The sequence below is a fragment of the Pinus tabuliformis genome, chromosome 5_2 (genome assembly GCF_031772625.1).
Source record: "Pinus tabuliformis cultivar Carrire ecotype Pingquan chromosome 5_2, CPIR1, whole genome shotgun sequence".
Lineage (NCBI taxonomy): Eukaryota > Viridiplantae > Streptophyta > Pinopsida > Pinales > Pinaceae > Pinus > Pinus tabuliformis.
This window is the reverse complement of record NC_142306.1, coordinates 31,781,161-31,787,741: the sequence shown is the minus strand read 5'-3', so window position 1 is coordinate 31,787,741 and position 6,581 is coordinate 31,781,161. Positions and strand designations below refer to the sequence as shown.

The 6,581-nt window shown below is 36.0% G+C and overlaps 1 pseudogene; it reads left to right on the top strand.

Annotated features, from left to right (window-relative positions):
• Positions 1 to 2,266: 2,266 nt before the first annotated feature.
• LOC149157480 (uncharacterized) lies at positions 2,267 to 6,205 on the top strand (annotated as a pseudogene).
• The last annotated feature ends 376 nt before the right edge of the window (positions 6,206 to 6,581 follow it).

Here is a 6,581-nt window from a genome sequence, read left to right as displayed (position 1 = left end):
AGAATTAGGGAAGTCAATGGTTTGTCTTCACTCATGTCTGTGGAATTTCCAAAATATTTTGAAATCTAAAATTGAGATAAGGATGACCCTTTCCAAAAAAAAAACTGACACATTAATTGTTGAACTTCTTATAATTAGTTTTGTTCCCTAAAGCATGAGTGTAATTAGATTGCAGATTTTGGAATATATAGAAAATTATATAGACATGAGCGAAGTCAATGGTTTGAATTCACTCATGTACGTGAAATTTCCAAAATGTTTTAAAATCTACAACAATATAAAAATGGTCCTTTCCCAAAAAAAAGCATTGCACTTGCAAGTTTAAAATGCCTTTATACCAATATAACATATATTGTGCAGACTACCTCATTCCCAAGGGTTCGAAGGTCATGCTACTTTTCAGAAACATTCATCATAATCCATAATTCTTTCCAAATCCTCATACATTCGATCCTTCCATATTTGATGTTAGTGAATGTGATGATTCCATCTGGATTTTAAACAGGATATATATATGTGTGTGGGGGTTTACAATGGACATTAATGAAAATTTGTGATTTTCACTGTCTTCTTTTCAGATATATTATTTCCCTGCAATGGATTAAGGTTACATCATTGTTATTGCAGAGACCTTCAAAACGGAACACATTTTTTCCCCTTGGTAGTGGAGTCCATTCATGCCCCAAGAATGAACTCACAAAGTTGGACATGCTTATCCTGATCCACAATCCCACAACCAAGTACAGGTACCATTTCTACTAGTATTTGATTCCCTAAATCTATTGAAAAACATAAAAGCTACAAAATCATATTTCTAGATCATTTCAATCCTAAAGCTTTCAAGATGCAGACTAGATTTGAGCTTTGGCTAACAAACATACATAGAACTTACAAATTTTTGTTACACCCATCCCCATCAGTTCACTACACACATACCTTGCTATGTCATGGATATAAAGGTGGCTAAAGTAGCAAGGAATATGTTGACAATATTTTAGGCATTATATTTTGTAAATATTTGCCTAGATTTGGGAGGCCTTTCACAAATATAATGGAAATTTTCCTAGAAGTACAAGGTTATCAACAAATGAATATATACTCATGAAAATACTTGACTGTAAGGAGAAGCATATAGGAAAATATTATCAAGTGGAGCCATGGTGGTATATTCCTTGTTTGTTTATCATTAATGGTGATTTATCAAGACTTTTTTTTGATGGTGGTATATTCCTTGTTTGTTTATCATTAATGGTGATTTATCAAGACTTTTTTTTGACTTCATGCAGGTGGGACGTTGTAGGCACCAAGAGTAGAATTCAATATGGCACCATCCCTATTCCCAAATAAGGACTTCTAGTAAAAGTTAGGCCAAAGACTGAAAAATCTCCAGGTATATGATCATCCTCTCCAGGTATTTAGTAGTTCCAATTAAGCAGTAGTAGGAGGAGGAGACACAAATATGTAAGATTTACATGCTACTACATAGGGGGTTGTTCAAAAAAAGTAATTAAGAAGAAATTAATATTTTGTTTAAAGAATTTAATTAAATCAATTTGGATCTGATATCATTTACAAGATTTTTCACTAATTTTTTTATAAGCAGTAACTGTGTATGAGCCTGCACCATTGGATGAAATGTTGGAGGATTGAATATTTTTTGACCATTAGAATAATAGTTAATAGAAAACTAATAGTTGGAACATGTAAAAGCGATGTTCAATAATTATCAAATAACTACTTCTTGTTAAAACGATTATGGTTTCTTAATGGCCTGATGCAGAGGTTTTTTCGTTGCAGATACAACATAATAATTAGAATTCTATCTCAAGTGCAATGTTATTACTTTTTATACAATCATGACATATAATTAACTGCATAATTTGTAAATTCCTTCTAGTGTTAGACACATCGAGTTCGAATTTGAAAGAAAGTGTATAAATCCCTATTACTGCGGAATCTCTTCCAATTGTCCTGAACAACCCAAAAATCTGCGAGTACTGGGATTGAGGTTTGTACAATTGAAATTTTTTCCTAAGCGCTAGGTGATTTGGTAAATAGTTTGTAGGAACTAGACCTTTCAAGTTGCCAATATCTAGAGGAGTTACCAAGATCAATTTCAAAGCTTCGATCTTTATGAGTATTGAGAATGGAATCCTGCTCTGGTTTGAGGCATCTACCAAATGACTTTGGATCATTGAATTGTCTCCAAGAACTCCATTTGGGCTCTTGTGAAAGTCTAATTGTGCTTCCTAGAAGTTTGGAAAAGATGACATCATTGCAAGAAATCTCCATCTATTTAAATTCGGTGTATATTTGCATAGGTCAGACTGCGATTTCGTTCAAATAACAAGGGTCAGAGGTGCACGGACGATGCCTAATATTTTCCTCACAACCATCCCTCGAAAATTCGTATGGATTTTGTTTATTATATTGTTGTGCAGATAATTTATTAGCACAGGTTGTTCTCAAGACATTTAAGCTTTGACAAGACTGAAAAAATGCTTTCCAAACGAAACTGTCCTCACTGACTGGCTCGAAACAGACTCCTTTCGTTGTGCATGGACGAGTATATAGTGTATATAGGGAAGGTTTTTCTCCCTGGATTTATCCTTCATAGCTATGCAGGGAACCATATCCCCTGCAATAAGAAAACTGACATTTTTGCAAAGTCTGAATTTGAGCAATACTGCATTCACAGTGAAACCACCTTTACAGCTTTGGGGTCTTCCAAAACTAGAATGTCTAGACTTATGAAGCAATGATCTATATGGTGTGATTCCCCGTGAGATTTCTAATCTTGTCAACTTATTTTAAATTTTAATTAAGTATTTGGTAGCCTTCCCAACGAACTCAAAAATCTTGAAAATTTGAAGTACCTTGGTCTCAGTTCCATTATATCCATTTATATTTTATGGTAGCATTCCCCCAGATGGAGAATTTGTCAAAATTGTTATATCTGGATGCTAGTGAAAATTCCTTCTCTGGAGTTTTCCCTGCTGAATTCGGCCATCTTACTAAGTTAGTCACTCTGGATCTCAGCTAGAGCCTATGATGCAATATCCGGATTGCTGCCAAAGGAAATTGGGGGCATAAAAAATTTGGTCTATCTATGGATAGGATCAAAAACATTTAGTGATGAAATACCAGCTGAAATTGGAAAACTTGTTAAGGTTAATATATTATATTTTCTGGGATGTAAGTTCAGTGGGCACATTCCCTCAAAAATTGGAAACCTTAAATCTATGATGAAATTTGACCTCTCAGAGAATAACCTTGAAGGATCATTACCAGACAACATTGGCAGTTTTCACAACCTTCTGTATCTAATGAAAATGATTAATGAACTAAATGGGTGGATTCCAAACACAATTTCCAATTGTAGGAATTGCAGATACTAGATTGGTCATTCAACGCACTGAATCCGCCACTACCCAATGATTTTGAAAATCTGGAGTCAATTCAGAGTTTTATTGTTGAGGAAAATATTTTGACATGACCCCTTCCATCCTGGCATGGTGTATGGAGAAGAGGAACTTCTATAAGGTTATCCAAAAACCAGTTTGTAGGTCACATACCTCCGGAAATGGGCAACTGTTAATCTCTCAGAACATTGGAAATTGATGCTAACGGGCTCTATGGATCAATAACATCAGAGCTTTGTCATTCCCAGAGCCTAGCCTCTCTCTCTTTGTCACTGAATCAATTTACAGGTAGCATAAAGAACACTTTCCGAGAGTGCATGAATTTGACAGACTTGTTATTGGATGGGAACAATTTGTCTGGTGGAATCCCTGACTATCTTTCAAGTCTTCCTTTGGTCACCTTAGACATGGAACTCAATAACTTCTCTAAAAAATGACCAGATAAGCTTTGGAGTTCACAGACATTGCTTGGAATATCACTCAACAATAACTTCCTTATGGGTGGGATGTCTCCCTCCATGTATACTTCTAGCACTCTCTAGAGGTTGCACCTTGATAACAATTATTTACAAGGATTTACTCCTAAATATGTTGGAAACATTAATAATTTAAGAAATCTATCACTTCATGGAAACAGGCTGAGAGCCAGAATTCCTCCTGAACGTTTTGACTGTGTCAATCTCGTGGCTGTTGATTTGGGAAGTATTTGTCTAGCACAATTCCAAGAAAGATTGGGTAGCTAGAAATGTTGGACAACCTTTTCCTTTCTCATAACAAGCTTTCTGTAGAAAGATTGGGTAGCTAGAAATGTTGGACAACCTTTTCCTTTCTCATAACAAGCTTTCTGGTTCCATTCCAGGTGAAATTTGTGCTAGATACAAGGAAATATTCCCATTACATGATTCCGAGCTTACACAACACCATTGACTTTTTGAATTTTCATGGAACAATTTGAATGGTAACATTCCTGAGAAGATTGGGAATTGCAGCGTGATAATTGAGTTAAATTTACAGGGAAACCTACTTACTGGTCATGTTCCTCATAAACTTTCTTAGCTAGAAAATTTGACTTTGCTGGATTTGTCCTTGAATTTTCTTAGTGCACCCATTTTACCTGTTTTCTAGAGACTCCAAAACCTTCAAGGTCAGATTTTGTCTCATAACCAGTTTTTTGGCAGTATTCCTATGTGGTTAGGAAGGATTTCAGGCCTTGTGAAGCTTAATTTAACAAATAATAAACTAACAATCACCCTTCCTGCAGCTCTTGGAAATCCAAAAGGGATCACTCATTTAGATTTGAGCAACAACAATCTCACCACTAGTCTCTTACCATCATCTTTTCCAAATCTAGGCAATCCTTTATTCTTTTAGGATTTGAGCAATAACAAATTTACAGGTACCATTCCAGATGCTATAGGAAATCTAACTTCACTAGTGTTTTTTGTTATTCATAGTAATAGTCTTACTGGAAGCATTCCTTCAAAGATGGCTAACCTACCCTGGCTGATGTACTTGGACTTGTCCTCCAATAATCTTAAAGGTATCACTCCTCCCAACTTGTGTAAAATATTTGACCTTGAATTCATAAACTTTTCAGAAAATGCATTAGTAGGAGAGATTCCCGAGAATTGTGAGAATTTCAGGGAGTACATTTTCATTGCTTTGCTTGATCTTGGCCGTTATTAGGTGGAGTATGTTGAGACATGAGGCTTTGGTGAAAAATCTTGAGAAAACAATGCTCACAATTCCTCTTGAACCCAGTGACTATCATTTTTGAAAAAGATGAGGGAACCTCTTAGTATCAATTTGGCAATGTTCGAAAGGCCTCTATTGCACCTTAGCCCAACCGATATTCTAACAACAACTTATGACTTCAACAAAACCAATATCATTGGAGTTGGTAGGTTTGGCACTATCTATAAAGTTGTTCTTCCAAAAGGAAGGTTGTAGCTGTCAAAAGTTTGAGCCACAGGCTCGAACAAGGTAACCATGAGTTCCTAGTGGAGATGGAAGCTATTGGAAAGGTGAAGCATAGGAATCTGGTACTTTTACATGGTTACTGCATTTTCTGGGAGGAGAAGTTTCTGATTTACGAGTATGTGGAGAATGATAGTCTTGATCAGGAGAAGTTTCTTATTTACGAGTATGTGAAGAATGATAATCTTGATCTGTGGCTCCATAATAGCGCAGATGTTGTTGAGGTCATTGACTAGCCAAAGCGCTTCAAATTTTCCATGGGTTCCACACAAGGTATGTTATTTTTGCAACATGATTTCATTCCCCACATTATTCACAACGATATGAAATCGAGCAATATCCTTTTAGATGGGTCATTTAAACCCAAGGTTGCTAATTTTGGTCGTGCCCATCTCATAAGTGCATATGATAGTCATGTAAGCACAAATCTTGTAGGAACCTTCAGTTATATTCCTCCTGAATATGGGAAAATATGGAAGGCAACAACTAGGGGTGATGCTTACAACAATGGAGTGATTTTGCTAGAATTGTTAACTGGTAAGGAGCCTACAGGAATGGAATTCAAAGAAGGGCAAGGTCGAAATCTTGTGGGTTGGATGAGGGATATGATCAATATGGAAACAATAGAAGATTCCTTGTATCCCTTCATCTCTTGCGGGCCTGGGAAGTCTCAGATGCTGCAGGTGCTACATTTAGCAGAATTGTGCACATCGAAAGATCCAAGGAAGCACCCCACAATGGTAGATGTGGTCAAGCTCTTAAAGGTAATTGACCCAGTCGAACAGAGAGTTAACCTTGATTCTTGATTATGTTTGTGCCTATCCTTTCACTATCTGCTAAGAAGAAATCAGGTTCCTTTCAAACACTTATTTTATTTATTGAAATTGAGTCAGAAAACATGATAGCTAAGTAGTCTTCCTTTTCAGTACGAAAGAAGTACGTAAACAGTTTTTCCCTTTTAAATTAGGATGTCAACAGTGTAATCAAGTATCTCCAAAGAAAATTTATTTTATAATTAGAAAATTAGAAGTTTCTTTTAGGGAAAACAGATTCAGATCCACCCCCTTTATACTTTGTCACCCTTATCGGTGTTCGTTCTTCTTTGCTTCTTACCGTAAGTAAGAAACAAGAACATGATTCTTTGTGGATCAAGAATTTAAGTTGCAAGAAACTATTATGTTC